The following is a 20,210-nucleotide window of genomic DNA, read 5'->3' as shown; positions in this document are numbered from 1 at the left end:
ATTTTTCGACGCGCGTAGCAGATGCACACCAAGTGGCATCTGACGCCCAAATTTTTACCGCTAGGTCTATGGCTGGTGGTAAGGTCTGAGACCCAAAATGGACGCACGGCAATTTTGATTTTGCCGCACGTCCATTTTCGGCAAAAATTTCAAAAAGGCATTTTTTTCTAGGCACGCTGAAAAATAATTCTGCACATGCCCAAAACCCACGCCTACACTACCGCAGGCCACTTTTTACTGCAGATTAGTAAAAGGACCCCTTAATCTGAAGTTTCTGGCAGGATTGTGAGAGGTGGAAGAGTTTTCAGATTTGTGTTAAACATGTTCAAATCGATCACTGCCACAGAAATATTAAAGTTTGAGGATTTCTTTCTTTCCTGTAACGGTGGAAACCAGAAACCTTTCACAGTTTAAAATATGAAATTATCTATATAATAATTTGTACCTCAAGATTCTCTGGCTATCTGGGTTCGTAACATCCTGACATTAGCTCTGCTCCAGCGTTCCCTTCCTTCTCACGGTCCCACCTTCGCGTAAAGACCAAACGATGTCAGAGGAGGGTGGGACACAGAGGGAAGGGAACACTGGAGGTGAGCTGACATCAGGATGTTACGAACCCAAGTGAGGGTAACGGAATGCTGGAGGCGACGTGAGCTCAACCTGCCTGCACGGATCGCTGGAGGCGACACGAGACCAACCTGCCTGCCGCTGCTGCGATCTGAGGTAAGATGGACGGCTTACAGGCAGGGTGGCAGGAAGGACAGAGTCACTGGCCATGGAGGGGAGAATCACTGCACATGGATGGGAGGGCAGGGCTGTGCCAACACGATGAGGTGGGGTAAGCACAGCAGGGGGGCACCTGCCTTCAAGGGCACCGCAAGCTCACTTGCAAAATCTTTCACCTGAAGTTGGGATTCTCCCATCTCCCCTGCCCTCCCCTTTTCAAGTCATGACAAACCAGAAGTGAAAGCAGCGCAGCAGTATTCACTGAGGCAGGCAGGCTCTGCAAGTTGCTTGAAAGATTACAACCAGTGCTATATATGTCTTTGGTATGGGAAGAACTCTTCAGTCAGGGTGAGCTTGAACAACATTCAAATTATTATTCAAATCTTTTTATTGATAATTGAAAAGAACCATACAAGCATAAAAATTCAACATTTTAGTATTATTAACACAGTTGTCTCCATTCAGAGCTATTTCAAACAGTCAAACAAATTCTTCTATGTCTCTATACCCTTTCCCTCCTTTCTCCCATCTCTATTATAAAATGTTTTATCAACGTGTTTTGAAACAAAGCCAGTAATAACTATCCAAGACTCTTAATATCTCCCTTAAGCAATTGACAGGTAAATAATATGTGTCCTCAGTTACAAATCATCATCCTAAAATTAACATCCATCAGTAGTACCACTCCCAGCCTATGTCGTTTGTGTGCTGTCTATTATTATCAATGATGGAGTTGAGGTCTCCTCCTCCCTCCGCCATAAGTTCTTCCAATTGCTTCTTCTTGAAAATCCCCTATTTCCCACCCCCCTCCCTTTCCCTCCCCAACAGGAAGTTTCCCATGCTCTCAGGGGATATATATCTCCAGCCAGTGTTATTAATTATGTCATGCAGGAATGTGGGGGTCTCCCAGTCGATTAAGAATAAAACTGCGGGCTCTAGGTGCGAACAACATTCAAATTAAAGAGAACAGGTTTGAAGGGAGGTGTGCAAGTGAGACTGGGGAGAAATTAAAAAATAAATAGTGTAATTGTTAAAATCTGTAAGTGGTTCAAAGTTTTTTGGGGGGTTTTTTCTGAGCATCATATACACTGAGAGGAGGTCATGACTGCAATGTTGTGTGCATAATTATCAGGTAACCTGGGATAGCTACAGCTAAAAGCCATTTCATTGGCTGATGGTTTCAACAGTAGTTTCAAAAGAGGAAGTTTAGCTGACATGTTGAAGAGCTGGTAAGTGAAAATCTGATTGCTTTTTTTTTTGTGTTTGTTTTTATATATGTAACCAGTTGTAGAAATTGGTTTGATTTGATTATCTTACTGCTGGGAGAGCAGGGGGGTTGGCTGGAGGTGTCCTGGGTTGCCAGGGAGATATTTAACTAGGATGAATTCCTGCACATGAGCAATTCATACCAAGGAGACTTGCACTGACACCTGAAATTTTAAAAGTGCTAAAAATAAGTTTTAAAAGTATTTGCATTAAATCTAATTGCAGAATTCAGGTGCTGGGAGTCTGTACTTGGTTGTCATATGCTCAGATTTGTTTAAATCATATGCAACTTAGTCCGTTTTTGGAAGGTTCTCATTTGCATATTTATGGGTAAAAATTGATGGAAATATTTACAGCCTTAATGTTAGGGCATGGGTCTGATAAAAATGTGAAGTTTGATCCAAAAACGAAGGGTTTATCTAGTGTTTTTGACTAAAAATTCCCATTAGAGTGTCTGTATGTTAATCTGCATTCAAATAGAGCTCTCTGATTGGATGATCAGCTCCTGTTAGAAATCTGCCTGGGAACAGAGTGAGAGCAACTAGTTTGGCCAAGAGAGACATGCAGCTGTGAGCTCTGTGTGTGTAAGAATTGAAAGAGAGAATTGTTGTTTGATCTAAGTTGACTGAAATTATAAAAGAGTGCCTGATTATGGGGGGGGGGGGGGGGGGGCACCAACTGATAGTCTCCGGGGGGCACCAGAAACCCTAGGCACGGCCCTGGGCAGGGCACAGGAGAATTGCTGCACATGGATGGGATGGGAGGACAGGGCAGAAGTGAATCACTGGATATAAATGGGATGGGAAGCAAAGGGAGAATCGCAGGACACGGATGGGAGGGGAGGGCAGGGGACAGGAGAATCGCTGGACATGGAGGGGAGGCCAAAATCGCAGGACACGGAGGGCAGGGCAGAGGAGAATCACTGCACATAGATGGGAGAGAACAATTGCTGGATATGGAGGGGAGGGCAGGGGAGAGAGGAGAAGCAGAAGGACACTCCAACGCACTGTACTTCACAAGTGATGGGAGGACAGGGCAGAGGCGAATTGCTGAATATTGATGAGATGGGAGGCGAGGGGAGAATTGCGGGACACGGAGGGGAGGGCAGGGCAGAGGAGAATCCCTGGACATAGATGGGAGGGGAGGGAAAAATCACTGGACATGCAGGGGAGGGCAGGGGACAGATGAGAAGCAGAGGGACACTCCAACGTACTGTACATCACAAAAAAGCCCCACTTCCAACACCATAGAGAAAACAATCCACATCCCCTATCCACACAGCATATTCCTCATTCTACACTCTTCCCAATTATTCCTTATCATTATAGCACATTTGTCCTAACGGTTCCCTTAAAAACATAATCGCCATTACATGATAACCTTGCTAGTGGGCGTTGTTGCACTAGTAGTATAATATGAGGGACAGAGATTGGATCAGAACCTGTGAATGTCAGGTGAGGTTTCAGTTTAACAGTGAGAGTGACAGAGATGGGATTAGAGCTCATGAATGTGAGGAGAGACCTCAATGGCACAGTAAGAGTGACAGAGATGGGATTAGGATGAGGCATTGTGTCTTTTCTGTATTAAGTTTAAGCTGGAATGCATCCGCCCATGAGTTCATTAATTGGAAGCTGTGATTGATTTTATCTGCAATTTCTGATAGAGTAGAAGATGGCCGACAGGTAGGGAGCCCAGGAACAAGCTCCTGAGACCTCGAGGGACTGGGCCCACACAATCCATCCGGGCGACCCTCACACCGGTCCGGAACGGATTGGAGACGTCTCCTAACCGACTAGGAGAGGACGCGACCGCAGCCACGACCACATCGGCTCCACGGGTCCCGTGCACGGGTGAGCGACCCAGAGCCGACTACCGCGGACCGGGACAAACGCTGAACAAGCCAGGGAAGGCTGGATCACGTCCGCGACAGCCCCACAGATCCCATGCATGTGAGGACAAGCTGTGGCTGATCGCGTTCGGCGACTCCTCTGGCCTGTAGCGCGGCGGAAGTCCTGAGGCGGCCGGTAGAGTGAGGGCGAACTGCCTCGTGGCCTGGCCGAGCAGAGGACCGCGACCTCGTAGCCCGACCCAGCTGAACAGGTGATCTAGCGGAGCACATACCTAACCTGGATGACCGGCAGAGTGCTAAAACCACGGAGCTCGACTGTCGCGAGGCGCACCACCCGAGCAAGGAGCAGACCGAGAGGACCCGAGTTGCTGAGTGAGATCAGCGACCAGGCCGCGGAGAAGTACCCCAGCGCCAGCCAGAGCAGCGTTGAGAGCGACCAAATGATGAGATTGTGAGAGGATCGGCTCACATCGATCGCCCCTCTGCACTGCTTCGTCTGGATGCACTGGAGACCAGATAAGAGCTGCTGCTGCTACTAGGCTGCCTGTGACTTTACCTGCTTACCTTTGCTAGCATAAATGTTCTAATTGTACTACCACCTTTAAAAGCATGCTAAATGCCTTACATATTGCCTGCTTCTATACCTTGCTTCTAGCTGCATAACCTCTAAACACTCCAAGTACATGTACTACAAACGACTGCCGAACCTTTTACTTAAATGCTAAATGCTCACCAAGTTCAGGTTGAGCACCATATTTTATTGATCTAACCAAAGCGAATGGGATCGAAGGATCACTGAGAACAGATTGAGCTCTCCTTCTAACCAGGCACCGACCCGCAGCCGAGCCCGCTGACCGGCTGGAGAGCTGTGACTGACCGAGAAGGGAACCACGCGCCTTCCAAGAACCCGAGGAGAGCCGCTGCGATCGAACAGCCTTGCAGTTGACGAGTGCGCAGCGCCAGACCCGAGGAATAGTAGGCAGCCTACGGAGATCGACTGTCGAGGCATCGGGGATAAGGGACCAGCAAACCCCAGGTCAGTTGCTTGTTCCTGTGGCCGCCATTCGGGCCGCCAGAGCCGACCGTTGGTTGGGGAACAGACAGAGTGAACAGGACAGGGAAGCAGTAAGATCCAACACGAGCAAACGAATGACCCGAGTGAACCGAGACCGACTTTGAAGGCCTACCCACCTCGCATCCCGACCACAGAACAAGAACAACACAACCGTAATAAATAAAATAACTGCTTGCTCTGCTTAACTGCATGAACTGTTTTCAGCTTGATTTAAAAGTCTTCACTTTGCTTTGCCTTGCTTTGCTTGCTTTAAATAGAAAGCTAAATGCATGCACCGCCTTCAACTTGGATTTAAAAGTTTATACTTTACCTAGTGTCGCTTTAAAAAAAAAGAAAAAAAAAGGGGCAACAAAATAACTCTGTCCTAGCATTGCTAATAGCTTAATTTACATATATTTATCTAACTTGCTCTGACCTCTAGACGAAGATTAGATTAATATGTAACACCCACTACTATGCACCAACTGAAACACAGGCATGCTTTGGTCTGATTACAAACCAATATAATCAGTAGGAGACTGTTGCCAAGTTTAAATGCAAATGTAGGCTTGCCTCGCATTGAACTGTTGCCAAGCTTAAATTGTTGCCAAGCTTAAATGCAAATGTAAGCATTACCTCGCCTTGAATTGTAGCCAAGTTCAAATACAAATGTAGACATTGCCTCACTCTGAACTGCCAAGCTTAAATGCAAATGTAACTTTGATTCGCTTAAATGTACACCAGCTGAATATTTGCCACAGCGCCTTAGACATAGATATGAACACCAGCAAAACACTCTTAACCATCCATTGCCTCACCTTACTCTTACACGCAAACACAACCTACAACCTAGACAACAACAACCCCATTACTCACAAATCACACAGCACTCACATACACACAATGCCCACCCTAAAGAACATCCACAAAAACCCACCTACAACCCACCAATCCTATGTACAACCGTTCAACAATCCACCAAACCTAAGACACAATAACCAACCAAAAGGAATAATCTCCAGATATGAACACCACCGACAAAATGAGGAAAACAACGACAACAACAAATTCAACCACCGAAGAAACAGACAACTAATAAAAATAAACACATCAACCCCCCCCCGGAACCATACCACTCAATCCAACTAGGATACATCAATGCAAGATCAGCAGTAAGCAACTCAGTAGACATACTAGATTGGATCACCACAGACAATTTAGACCTCCTATTTATCACAGAAACCTGGTTCCATAGTCCCACAGACCCCGCCATCTTAGAAACATGCCCACCAGAATACAAAATCATCCACTGGACAAGAAATGGAAAAAAAAGAGGAGGTGGAATAGCTATTATATACAAACTCGAATTCACCATCACAATCACGGGCGAATCTACCTCACCACAACTTGAAATTGCATCGACAAGAATTAACCATCCAAACCTAATAGGACACCTTAATACAATCCTATTCTACAGGCCACCAGGAAAATGGAAAGACTCCCAAACACAACTCATGGATTTCATCTCGAACTCCTGCGTATCCGCCTCAAACATCCTTATACTAGGAGACATCAACCTACACCTAGAAGATGACACTTCACCAAACACACGAGAATGCAAAGAATTCCTAAAACTCTGGGATCTACAAGCACCCAACAAGCAACCAACTCACAAAAAAGGACACACACTAGATATCATAACGAACAAGTTTGAACCGAACTCAACTATCATACTCACTGACACAAGATGGACACCTACATTATGGTCAGACCACCATAAAGCAAATGTCTCTCTCTGCTGGCGAAAAAACACACATAAACACGATCAATAAACATGAGCGAACAACATACACAACGAGAGGAAAAATAGACCCCACAACATTCTGGCAACAAATCTACCAGAACGAATGGACAACAAACGCTGACACCATCCAATTCCTCCAAGAATGGGACGATCTATGTACAACAACATTAGACAAAATCGCCCCAATCCAAACCAGAACATCACACAGGAAAAAATCAAATCCATGGTTCAACGAAGAGCTGAAAAAACTTAAAACACAAGTCAGGAAACTAGAACGAGCTTGGAACAAAAAAAAGAGACGAGCAAACACTAAACGACTGGAAAATACTTCGGAGAAAATACAAATACACCATAAAACAGACCAAAAGACAATACTACAAAACAATAATAGGACCAAACTACAAAGACACACATAAACTCTTCAACCTTATGAACAACCTGTTAGACACCACACCAGTTACAAACAACGGCAAAGATATACCAGATGTCGATAACCTTGCGAAATACTTCAAGGAGAAAATTATACAACTACGACTCAAAATACCCGCTAGCCCTATAGAATACGCCACTCTTCTAGACTGTCTAGATCCAGAAGAAGGAACACACCCAGCAGACAGAACCTGGACAGAATTCGAACCACTATCAGAAGACCACATCTCTAAAACTCTCAAAAGATATGCCAAATCCCACTGTAAACTAGACATATGCCCAAATAACCTCACGAAATCTGCTCCGCAACAATTCATAATAGACATAACAAACCATGTAAACTACATGCTACAAAACGGACTTTTCCCAAAAGGAAAAGGAAAAATCTTACTCACTCCAATTCCTAAAGATACAAAGAAAAGCATGAGCGAAATAACCAACTACAGACCAGTAGCATCCATACCTCTAATAACCAAGATAACCGAAGGAATGGTGACTAAACAACTCACAAACTATCTAAACAAACACTCAATACTACATGATGCCCAATCAGGATTCCGGGCGAATCATAGCACAGAAACAGTATTGGTCACCCTTATGACCAAATTTAAACAATTAATTGCAACTGGCAACAATATACTCCTCCTACAATTTGACATGTCAAGCGCCTTCGACATGGTTGACCACGGAATCCTACTACACATACTTGAATACTTTGGCATTGGAGGAAATGTCTTGAACTGGTTCAAGGGGTTCCTAACCCTGCGTTCGTATCAAGTCACATCAAATTCAACCACGTCTAAAGCATGGACACCTGAATGTGGAGTTCCACAAGGATCACCCCTCTCACCAACCATTTTCAACCTAATGATGATCCCTCTGGCAAAACTCCTATCAAACCACAACCTCAACCCATATATATACGCCGATAATGTGACAATATACATCCCTTTCAAACAAGACATCAAGGAAATCTTCAACGAAATCAATCAAAGTCTACACATCATGAACACATGGGCAGATGCATTTCGTCTAAAATTAAATGCAGAAAAAACCCAATGCCTGATACTCACCTCCCAATACAACACAAATGAATTCACCGTGATAAATACACCAAACCTAAATCTTCCAATCTCGGAAACGCTGAGAATCCTTGGGGTCACCATCGACCGCCACCTAACACTTGAAACCCACGCAAACAACACAACTAAAAAGATGTTCTACTGCATGTGGAAACTGAAAAGGATAAGACCATTCTTCCCAAGATTCGTCTTTCGCAGCCTAGTGCAATCCCTCGTCCTCAGCCATCTGGATTACTGCAACTCATTATATGCAGGTTGCAAAGAACAAATACTGAAGAAACTCCAAACAGCCCAGAATACAGCAGCCAGACTCATCTTTGGAAAACCAAAATATGAAAGGGCAAAACCATTACGAGAGAAACTACACTGGCTTCCACTTAAGGAACGCGTCACTTTTAAAGTATGCACCTTAGTCCACAAGATCATTTATGGCGAAGCCCCAGCCTACATGTCCGAGTTGATAGACCTGCCACCCAGAAACGCTAAAAGATCATCCCGAACATACCTCAACCTCCACTTCCCTAATTGCAAGGGCTTGAAATACAGGAGTCTACACGTGTCAACCTTTTCCTACATGAGCACGCTGCTTTGGAATACACTGCCGCGCAACCTAAGAACAATTCATGAACAAGCTTCCTTCCGCAAATTATTGAAGACCCATCTTTTCGAAAAAATTTACGGAAAGAGTCCACACTCACTAATCTTCAATGCGCCATATATTGTAAACGGGACCGCTGCGCCAGTAGGGGGAGGAAGGAAGTCTCCTCCCCAGGATTAATCCAAGCCCCACAAATTGCCACCAGCAGATACTTTCAAATATTCTTTTCTTTTTATTTTTGTTTCCAAGTTACAAACAAAAGCTTCAGTCCAGCCCTGGGGTTAGGGCTGCCCCAGGCAGGGTAGTGCTGCCCCTCACCCAGCAATCTAAAGTCTCTGACCGTTCTTGAGGGCTGCAATAGTCCCCTTTGGAAATGCTTCCTTTTCACAGTACGTATCACAAGCAGTGCTGGCCCCAAAGTACGTATCACAAGCTGTGCTGGCCCAAAGCAAAATTGTTCCCTCCTGTCCAACCAGGGTTTCCAGCTCCCACAGTTCTTACACAACAAACAGGAGCAGCTGGGGAACCAGGCTTATAACTCTTCCAGTCCTCTGCCCTTCCCCCACAGCAAACAGTTCAAATCAAAACAGGCTTCTTCCTTACAACAGGTTTTAAATCCCAACTTTTAAACACAGAGCTTTCCCCCTTTAGGGGCTACCTTCCTCAGGGCTCTCCAGCTCCCATTCCATCCTCCTTCTGCCTCTTGCTCAGCCTCCTTAACCCCCTCCTCCACCTGCTTCTCACGCCACCCTTCCCTCTACAGGTGGGAGGCATCATGTATTGATTACGGAGCCAGGGAACTGGGCTTCTTCCTTCTCCCTCCCTCTTGTGGTCAGAGTAGGTATATACCCATCTTGTCTATCCCTGGGGCTCCCTTTGCTGGGACGGCCAATGCATTCTGGGAGTCGTAGTTCAGGATTTTGTTGTTTCATTTTGTACCTCTGGGCTGTAGCCTTGTCACAATATCCACTTCTGATCTCTCATCCCCTGTAATCTCACATCACTCATACATTTACTCACAGAAAGATGTACACCATATGTCTTTGTGTCTTAATTCTGCCCTTTAAGCTTTCCATTGTCTTCTTCCAATGTTTCAATGTCTATGTCCCATTGTTACATTCTTAATGATACTTCGATTGTCTCGCATAACTCTGCACAATGCAATCCATAACCAAGTTGTAACATATTGTATTTCCATTATTCATATCATATTGTAAGCCACACTGAGCCCGCAAAAAGGTGGGAAAATGTTGGATACAAATGCAATAAATAAATAAATATGTCATTTTTAAAAGAAATATATATATATATCGTAATATCGTCAGCATAAATATATGCGTTTAGACCTTGGTTGGATAGTGATCTAGCCAGAGGTAACATCATTAAGTTAAAGAAAATTGGTGAAAGCGGTGATCCCTGAGGTACTCCACATACAGGTCTCCATGGTGATGATATGATCGATTTAAATATCACCTAATAAGTTCTTGCACTTAGGAAACTATGGAACCAATTCAGTACATTACCTCCGATTCCAAAGTATTCTAGAATGTTTAATAGAATACCGTGGTTGACCATGTAAGAGAAGAACATTGTTACCAGTTGCAATAATTTGTTTGAATTTAGTCAGAAGTGTTATAAGAACTGTTTCGGTGCTATGATTAGCACGGAATCCAGATTGGGATGCATGTAATACTGAGAAATTGCTCAAGTAATTGGCCAGTTGTTTAGTTACTAGACGGCTGAAGAGGAGGGTGGCCACTCAAAACTCAAAGTCCTGGATTTCAAACATGCTGACTTTAGTAAAATGGGGGAATACCTGAGGAAGGAGCTGATGGGATGGGAGGAAATACAAGAAGTGGAAGGACAGTGGTCCAGACTGAAAGAAGCTATAAATAGGGCCACGAACCTTTATGTAAGGAAAGTAAATAAAAGCAAGAGAAAAAGGAAACCGAAATGGTTCTCCAAGCAAGTGGCTGAGAAAATAAAGGCTAAAGAGTTGGCGTTCCAGAAATACAAAAAAACTCATGAAAAGGGACACGAGGAGGAATACCGGATGAAACTGAAAGAAGCCAAGAGAGAGATACGACTGGCGAAAGCGCAAACGGAAGAACAAATGGCTAGAAATGTGAGGAGGGGTGGCAAAATTTTCTTCAGGTATATTAGTGAAAGGAAAATGACTAAAAAGGGAATTGTGAGACTAAAAGATACTGCGAACCGCTATGTGGATAATGATGAAGAAAAAGCAAATTTGCTAAATAGATACTTCTGTTCTGTTTTCACAGAAGAAAATCCTGGAGAAGGACCGCGATGGACTGCAAAAAGTACAAATGAGATTGAAGTGGATAGAGCACCGTTCACGGAAGAGAGTGTGTATGAACAACTTGAAAAGCTAAAGGTGGACAAAGCCATGGGACCAGATGGGATCCACCCTAGGATATTGAGGGAGCTCAGAGAGGTTCTGGCGGGTCCTCTTCAAGATTTGTTTAATAAATCCTTGGAGACGGGAGAGGTTCCGAGGGATTGGAGATCGGCGGATATGGTCCCACTTCACAAAAGTGGTGATAGGGAAGAAGCTGCAAACTACAGGCCGGTAAGCCTCACTTCGGTTATTGGAAAAGTAATGGAAGCGATGCTGAAGGAAAGGATAGTGAATTTCCTGGAAGCCAATAAGTTGCAAGATCCAAGACAGCATGGATTTACCAAAGGGAAATCGTGCCAGACGAACCTCATTGAGTTCTTTGATTGGGTGACAGGAGAATTGAATCAGGGACGAGCTATGGACGTAATCTACTTAGATTTCAGCAAAGCTTTTGACACGGTTCCCCACAGGAGGCTCTTAAATAAACTGGAGGGGCTGAAGATAGGACCCGAAGTGGTGAACTGGATTAGGAACTGGTTGACGGACAGACGCCAGAGGGTGGTGGTGAATGGAATTCGCTCGGAGGAGCGAAAGGTAGTGGAGTGCCTCAAGGATCGGTGCTGGGGCCGATTCTGTTCAATATATTTGTGAGTGACATTGCCGAAGGGTTAGAAGGTAAAGTTTGCCTATTTGCGGATGATACTAAGATCTGTAACAGAATGGACACCCCGGAGGGAGTGGAAAACATGAAAAAGGACATACGGAAGCTAGAAGAATGGTCTAAGGTTTGGCAATTAAAATTCAATGCGAAGAAATGCAAAGTGATGCACTTAGGAAGTAGAAATCCACGGGAGACGTATGTGTTAGGCGGGGAGAGTCTGATAGGTACGGGCGGAGAGAGGGATCTTGGGGTGATAGTATCTGAGGATTTGAAGGCGACGAAACAGTGTGACAAGGCGGTGGCAGTAGCTAGAAGGTTGTTAGGCTGTATAAAGAGAGGTGTGACCAGCAGAAGAAAGGGGGTGTTGATGCCCCTGTATAAGTCGTTGGTGAGGCCCCACCTGGAGTATTGTGTTCAGTTTTGGAGGCCATATCTTGTTAAGGATGTAAAAAGAATTGAAGTGGTGCAAAGAAAAGCTACGAGAATGGTATGGGATTTGCATTACAAGACGTATGAGGAGAGACTTGCTGAACTAAACATGTATACTCTGGAGGAAAGGAGAAACAGGGGTGATATGATACAGACGTTCAAATATTTGAAAGGTATTAATCCGCAAACGAATCTTTTCCGGAGATGGGAAGGTGGTAGAACGAGAGGACATGAAATGAGATTGAAGGGGGGCAGACTCAAGAAAAATGTCAGGAAGTATTTTTTCACGGAGAGAGTAGTGGATGCTTGGAATGCCCTCCCGCGGGAGGTGGTGGAAATGAAAACGGTAACGGAATTCAAACATGCGTGGGATAAGCATAAAGGAATCCTGTGCCGAAGGAATGGATCCTCAGGAGCTTAGTCAAGATCGGGAGGCGGGGCTGGTGGTTGGGAGGCGGGGATAGGGCTGGGCAGACTTATACGGTCTGTGCCAGAGCCAGTGGTGGGAAGCGGGACTGGTGGTTGGGAAGCGGGGATAGTGCTGGACAGACTTGTACGGTCTGTGCCAGAGCCGGGGTTGGGAGGCAGGGCTGGGGAGGTGAGGATAGTGCTGGGCAGACTTATACGGTCTGTGCCTGTGCCAGAGCCGGTGGTTGGGAGGTGGGGCTGGTGGTTGGGAGGCGGGGATAGTGCGGGGCAGACTTATACGGTCTGTGCCCTGAAGAGCATAGGTACAAATCAAAGTAGGGTATACACAAAAAGCAGCAAATATGAGTTGTCTTGTTGGGCAGACTGGATGGACCGTGCAGGTCTTTTTCTGCCGTCATCTACTATGTTACTATGTTACTATTTTGATAATACGGTCAGGGACGCCCAAATCTTGAAATTTAGGTCAACCTTATTTATTTATTTATTGCATTTGTATCCCACATTTTCCCACCTATTTGCGGGCTCAGTGTGGCTTACAATACATTGTGAATAATGGAGATACAGTTTGATACAGTGCGATTATGGGTTAAGTTGTGAGGAGTTATAGAAGACAAGTCAAGTCAGATCATCTTTGGGGCATAGAAACTATGGAATGTAACATAGGGGAAATGATAGGGTGATCGACTAATAGCAAGAGAGTGTTGGGGTATAACAATTTTATCTGTGGGTAGTTTTTTTTTTTTTTAAGTGTGGAGAGTATACGGGGGAAGAGAATTCAGAAGAGAGTGTATTGATGCAGTTCTATTAGTGTGCATGGAGTTCAAGTTTTTTCAAAGAGATAAGTCTTCAATCGTTTGCGGAAGTCGGTTAATTCGTGGATCGTTTTCAGGTTGCGCGGTAGTGTATTCCATAGTTGCGTGCTCACAGAGGAAATTGGAGGGCCATGGGATAGGAGGAAATGTCCTATTGTGGATTAAAAACTGGTTGAAGGATAGGAAACAGAGAGTGGGGTTAAATGGACAGTATTCACAATGGAGAAGGGTAGTTAGTGGGGTTCCTCAGGGGTCTGTGCTAGGACCGCTGCTTTTTAATATATTTATAAATGATTTAGAGATGGGAGTAACTAACATAGTAACATAGTAGATGACGGCAGAAAAAGACCTGCATGGTCCATCCAGTCTGCCCAAGACAAACTCATATGTGTATACCTTACCTTGAATTTGTACCTGTCCTTTTCAGGGCACAGACCGTACAAGTTCCAGTTCCAGCCAAGATGATGCTAAGTCTGTTCCGAGTTTGAGTTTCAGCCCAGATGAGCCTGAGTCTGCTCTGAGATCCTGCCAAGCGCCGGAGTCTGCTCTGAGTTCCGGTCAAGCTTCTGAGCCAGCCAGGAGTTCCAGCCCAGATGCTGAATCCAAACTGAGTTGCCACTCCAGCCGAGATGCAGAGCCCAAGCTGAGTTCCAGCTCCAGCCGAGATGCGGAGTCCGAGCCGAGTTCCAGCTCCAGCCAAGAGGCGAAGTCCAGTCCTGATGCCTATCTGGGTTCCAGCCTTGAGCCTTGTTCAAGCTCCAGCCAAGCTACCCCTGGTCATGTTTTGCGACTCCTCCGTAGATTTCACCATTGCTACCCGTGGAGACCTGAATTCCCCGTGGAAGTCGGGGGGGGGGGGGCCTTGAGGGGGAGATACTGTCACGTCTGTGCTCACCTCGCCCTCTGGTGGCCAGAACCGGTGGCTGCTGTGGACCGTCACCCGTTCCAGCTTTCAGCGCAGTCCGGTCCGGATCTTCCAAGCTGCCAGGTTTGCTTGTGCTGTTTGAGCCTGCACAGCACCCGTAGCTGCCTGGTGATTGCAGCAGCTGAGTTCCAACTGCTTCTGGGCTTATCAGCCATCTTGGAACATTTCTGCTTGGCCTTTGCATTGCGTCTAAGGTCCCTGGTTTTGTTGGTGCTGTGCTGCACTTCTGCCTAGTCTGATTCCCTGATTCTGGCTTTGATTCTGCTTGTCTACTGGACTATTCTTCTGCCTGCCGCCTGCCTAGACCCGGATTGTTATTGGATTTTTCTTCTGCCTGCTGCCTACCTGGACCCGGATTGTTATTTGACTTTTCTTCTGCCTGCTGCCTGCCTAGACCTGGATTGTTACTGGACTATTCTTGCTGCCCACCTAAGAGACCTTGCCTGGATTTGCTGGTACGTTTGTTCTGCCTTGCTTCTGGTGTGGGGTGGTTTTGCCTGCCGCTGCTGCCCCTCAGCAGTGGCCCAAGGGCTCCCAAACCCAGTTTCCAGCTTTGAAAACGTGACACATATGATGTAACCTAACTGGTGTAAGGTACCATCTGTAGAAGACTTTTATCGCATTCTCCTGCAAGGCCACTGATCTTGCAGACTTCAGTATGCTTTTCTCAAGCTGCTGCCAACTGGCTTCTATGAGTGTAAAATTCAACTCTCGCTCCCACTGCGTCCTATGCATCGGAGAGGGTCTATGGCGGACAGTTAAATGGGCATACAGAAGGGATATCATACCACGCGCTGTCGTAGAGTCTACACATATGTGCTGCAAGGGATGTACATCCCTCTTCATACATTCACCGTAGTCCGGCCCCCTCATGTAATGCAGGGCCTGCACATAGGCATAATGATCATCCTGCCTGAGACTATAGTGTTCCCGCAGGGTCTCGAAAGGTATCACTTTTGTACCCACATGCAACTGCCCCCACATGTCCAAGCCATTTTTCGCTCATCTACTAAATATAGTGTCTCCCACCCCCGGCGGGAACCTCGGGTTGTCCGCTATCGGTGCTAAGGCAGAAACAGGTGGCTGACGCTCTCCAAACATAAGGTCCCAAAAATGGAATGTGGCCTGTATGGTGGGTGGGAACTTATCTATCTGGCCTCTATGCCGTGCGCTCACCCACATTAAGTGCCCCAGTCTGCGGGAACCCACCATGGTTTGCTCCATTTGGACCCATAGGTTGTGGTCATCTCTACAAAACCAATCCACAGCAGCTCGTGACTATGCTGCACAATAATACCAAAAGAGGTTGGGAACTCCCAGCCCTCCCTCCCTTCTACTCCTATACAAGAACGCTCTCGAGAGCCTTGGTCTCTTCTGATTCCAATGAACCTAATGATTTTGTCCTGCAACCCCAACAAGAAAGACCGAGACATTCGCACTGGGATTACCTGAAACAGGTAGAGAAGGCGTGGCAACACATTCATCTTTAGTGGTGGCAATCCATCCCATCCAGGATAGCCCCAAAGAAGTCCAGCTATCTAAGTCTCTTATTATCTCTCTCTTAAGGGCCGGGTAATTAACATCAAACAGTTCGGACAATTTTTTTGGGATCTGCACCCCCAGGTATCTCATGTCCCGCTCAGCCCATTTAAAAGCAAAAGATGTCTTCAACGTGTCCATCAAACCCGCCGGAATGCCCACCGCCATGCCAACCAATTTGCTAGCGTTCAACTTGTAACCAGATATCCTAGCATATCCCTCTATCTCCCTCATCAAGTTGGGGAGGGAGACCATTGTCTTCGTCATATACAAGAGAACATCGTCTGCAAATAGTGCAATTTTGTGCTCCCGGTCCCCTATCCTGACTCCAGTAATGTCCACATTTTCACGAATAGCCTCTGCTAAGGGCTCCATCGCCAGTGCAAATAACAATGGAGACAGAGGGCATCCCTGTCTAGTTCCTCTTCCCAATGTAAAGTTCCCCGAATTCCCACCGTTAATTCTCACACATGCTTGGGGAGATGAATATAAGGCTTGGATCCAGGACCTATAATACGGACCAATCCCAACTCGATGTAGAACCATGTCCAGGTAACCCCAGTGGACCCTGTCGAAAGCCTTTTCTGCGTCTAATCCTAACAGCACTACAGGATTGGCCTTCACCTTTGCACTGTACAGCACATTCAACGTTCTACGTACACTATCTGCTGCTTGCCTTTTGGCTACGAATCCTACCTGGTCCGAGTGGATCAGGTCTGGAAGCACCCATCCCAGACGATTGGCAAGCACCTTCGCCAGTATCTTGACATCGGCATTGAGTATCGAGATAGGGCGATAGGATGCACAGTCAACCGTGCCCTTACCCGGTTTTGGAATGACGGCCACCCACGCTTCCATCATGGTTTGGGGGAGCTTGGCCCCGCCCCTCACAGCATTTATTACCCTCGCCAGGTACGGCGCCAACTCCCCCCCAAAAATCTTGAAAAACTCGTTTGTGTATCCGTCCAAACCCGGGGACTTACCATTTGGCAGAGTTTTTATAACCTGAAGCACTTCATCCACTCCCACCGGTGCCTCCAAGTCCCTCTTCTGCTGCTCGGTTAGCACCGACAGGCCTCTGTCTTTCAGATATTTGTCTATCTCCCCGGTCTGTACAGCCGCATCCTCCCTGTATAGCGATTCGTAGTATTTAGCAAATTGCTCCCGTATCTGCTTTGAGGTGTTCAACATGTTCCCTGTGTCATCTTTTATTCTCAGAATTTGCCTATCCGCCCTCATCTTTCGCAACTTGTTAGCCAACAACCTTCCCGGCTTGTTAATGCTTTCATAGTATACCTGCTTCAGACATGCATGCACAAACTTCAGACTCTCCTCATGCATCTCAGACATCTCCAGCCTCACGTCCTGGAGCCTACAGTAATCGGCCACAGCGCCGGTGGCCCTATACCTAGACTCCAACACCCCCAGTCTCTCCAAACAATTAGCCAGACGTTCCTTTCGTACCCTAGCCCTTTGACTTGCCCACTTGATGAAATAGCCCCTCGCTACTGCCTTGAAGGCATCCCGTACTGTGGCTAAGGTGGGACCTGAATCTATGATAATGTCAAAATATTCCTTCAAAATTGGTACAAATTTAGTCACTATATCTGGGTCTTGAAACAAACAGTTGTTAAGGACCCATCTTCTTTCTCTCGCCTCTTCCCTTAGGGATGGGATGATTGCCCAAGCCGGTGCATGATCTGATATTGTGATATGCCCTATAGTTACCCCCCCCCCCCCCTCCTAACAAAGATTTGTCAACAAACACATAGTCCAATCTTGAGTAGGAGGAATGCACATGAGAGTAATATGTGTAGTCCCTACCTCTCGGGTGCCCCTGTCTCCACACATCGCATAACCCCAATCCTTCCACCAAGTGGTTCAGTGCCTGGGAGACTCTATTATCGCTTGTGGTAGGAGGGGAGGACCTATCGCGACGGGCTGCATAGTCGCATTGAAATCTCCCGCCAGCAGCACCTTGCCCTTTGCAAATGCCTGCAACTCCTTCTGGAGGCGCCAGTAGAAGCGTTCTTGCCTCTTATTTGGGGCATAAACACATGCCGATGTGCATTCCTCCTGTTCCAACATTACATGGAGAAAAAGATAACGCCCTTCTGCTTCCCGCTTCTCATGCAATACCTGTACCTTAACATCTTTATGAAACATGATTGCTACACCTCTTTTTTTTGCCCCCCTTCGTATCTGATGCACAGCATACCCTCGGGTATTGCCTAGAGGTCAGGAGTCTTTCATGCTGTCTAGGTAGGTGCATTTCTTGCAGGAACACCACCTGTGGGTGCATCAGGCTTAATTCTCGCCCCAGGGCATGTCTTTTGTAGGGCGAGTTCAATCCTTTTATGTTATAGGTTAGGAATTTAAGATCTGTCATCCTGACTATTCTTTGCACGGTACAGTATAGCTAAGCTGCGTGGTCGAGTCCCTAAAACTTCACCCCCCCTTGTGCCCCCCTCCCCACTGCCTACCACCCCCTACTGCTATCCCGTACCTCCCCATCATTCCCTTCCCAAGACCCTTCCCCCTTCCCTCTCTGAACCACCCACCAAACAGTGTACTACCACACTACTTGGGGCTATAGGAGAAGAAACCCCACCAGACAAACAGGCAAATGTTATGCAATCTTATCAATATACTAACAAGTGATGTACCCCCAACTCCCCCCGCCCCGCACCCAACCTCCCACCTTCTTTTACCTTCACACCCAAAAATATGAATTATTAAAATTTAAATGATTGTTTATAAAATTGTACAGCACTATGATATCATTAACAGTAAGCTGGTACCCTTGGGGGAGGGGGGTTCCAAATAATGGTAGTTTTACAGTGCAGGACGGGAGGTGGGGAGAAAGAGAGACGAGGACATGAAATAATGATGAGTTCTGCGAGGAAAGGAGGAAGAGAAAGATATAGTGAACCTACGAGATGTGAGCTCAGGGGCAGGAGAGAGAGGGACCTTTGCTGAATTTCTGTGGAGGAAGACATGAGGAAAAGGCAAAAGAAGGAGAGATGCTGAACATGGGATAGAGGGATAGAGACACAGAGGGATGATGTGGGCAGGTGGAGGAGGGGGATAGGGATACAAAGGGATGATGACACGATTGGGATGGGGACACAGAAGGGTGATACTGGGTAGGGCAAGAATACAGACACAGAGAAGAGGAATATTTAACATGGTGGGGGGATAGGAGCAGGGACACAGGGGAAATAGTAGGCAGGGCGATAGCAACACAGAGGGAAGATGGATGGAGACAAGGAGAGAGAAGAAATGGCAAATGGACCAAGAGAGTTCAGAGGAAAGCAGAAACCAGAGACTGGGATCAACATGATGAGGATAATGAAATGACCAGACAACAAAGGTAGAAAAAAGAATTTTATTTTCTATTTATTGTTTATATTTAATCTTGGGTTGTTGATTCTTTCCTATCATCAATGGAATTCTTTTCAATGCTTTAGTTTTTATGTTATGTAGTTTTCAATGTAAACCACCCTGACCTGCTTGTCCAGCAAGGGCGGTATAATAAGTTTGAAGAAACATGCACATTCCAAAAACTGACATATGTTTATCTGGCAAAACTAGTTTTAGACATGGCTGTGGCCCACAAGAAAAATCTGCCTCATTGGCCTTCAATCTCCAGCACTGCGGTGGTAAATCTCCAACATTGGGATGCGGGGACTGGACAGGCCAATATGGTCTTTATCTGCCTTCATTTTTCTATGTAACATCTTACCTTATGCCCCGCCTCTGCCCTGCCCCTAAAGATAACTGGAGTGACAGTGGCAGTGCAGGCTTTAGCCCTCATTTACAGTCCCTATCTTAATTTCCCAACAAATATACTCCCCAAGCTGTTAAATCCAGAAATATATTATGTATCCCCCCTACAATATTTGCAGAGAAGAGTTAGGACATTACCCAAAGAGCCAGTTCCAGAAAGCCGCAATACTGAAGGCCGGACAGATTTTGGGTAGGCCTAGGCAAGAAGTGGGTGGGCACCAAGTATTCTCCCCCCCCCCCCCCCCCCACCCAGCAAAAATAAATCTCAGCTGTCAGGAAAACGCTTCTTTCCACCTTGGCAGTCTGCAGCACGCATGTGCTGAAAACTAAGCGTGTGCAAGTGCTGGTATCATGGAGAGTAGCATTTTCATTTCCATCAGGTGGAAGTCTTCAGCTGGTGGAGCTTGGGATCCCCACCAGCTACCGCTAAATGTGTGCTACTGTCTGAGCCCTAATTAG

This window comes from Microcaecilia unicolor, chromosome 4 (assembly GCF_901765095.1).
Source record: "Microcaecilia unicolor chromosome 4, aMicUni1.1, whole genome shotgun sequence".
NCBI classification, from domain to species: Eukaryota; Metazoa; Chordata; class Amphibia; order Gymnophiona; family Siphonopidae; genus Microcaecilia; species Microcaecilia unicolor.
The sequence above is the reverse complement of the archived record's forward strand: the minus strand, read 5'-3'. Positions refer to the sequence as shown.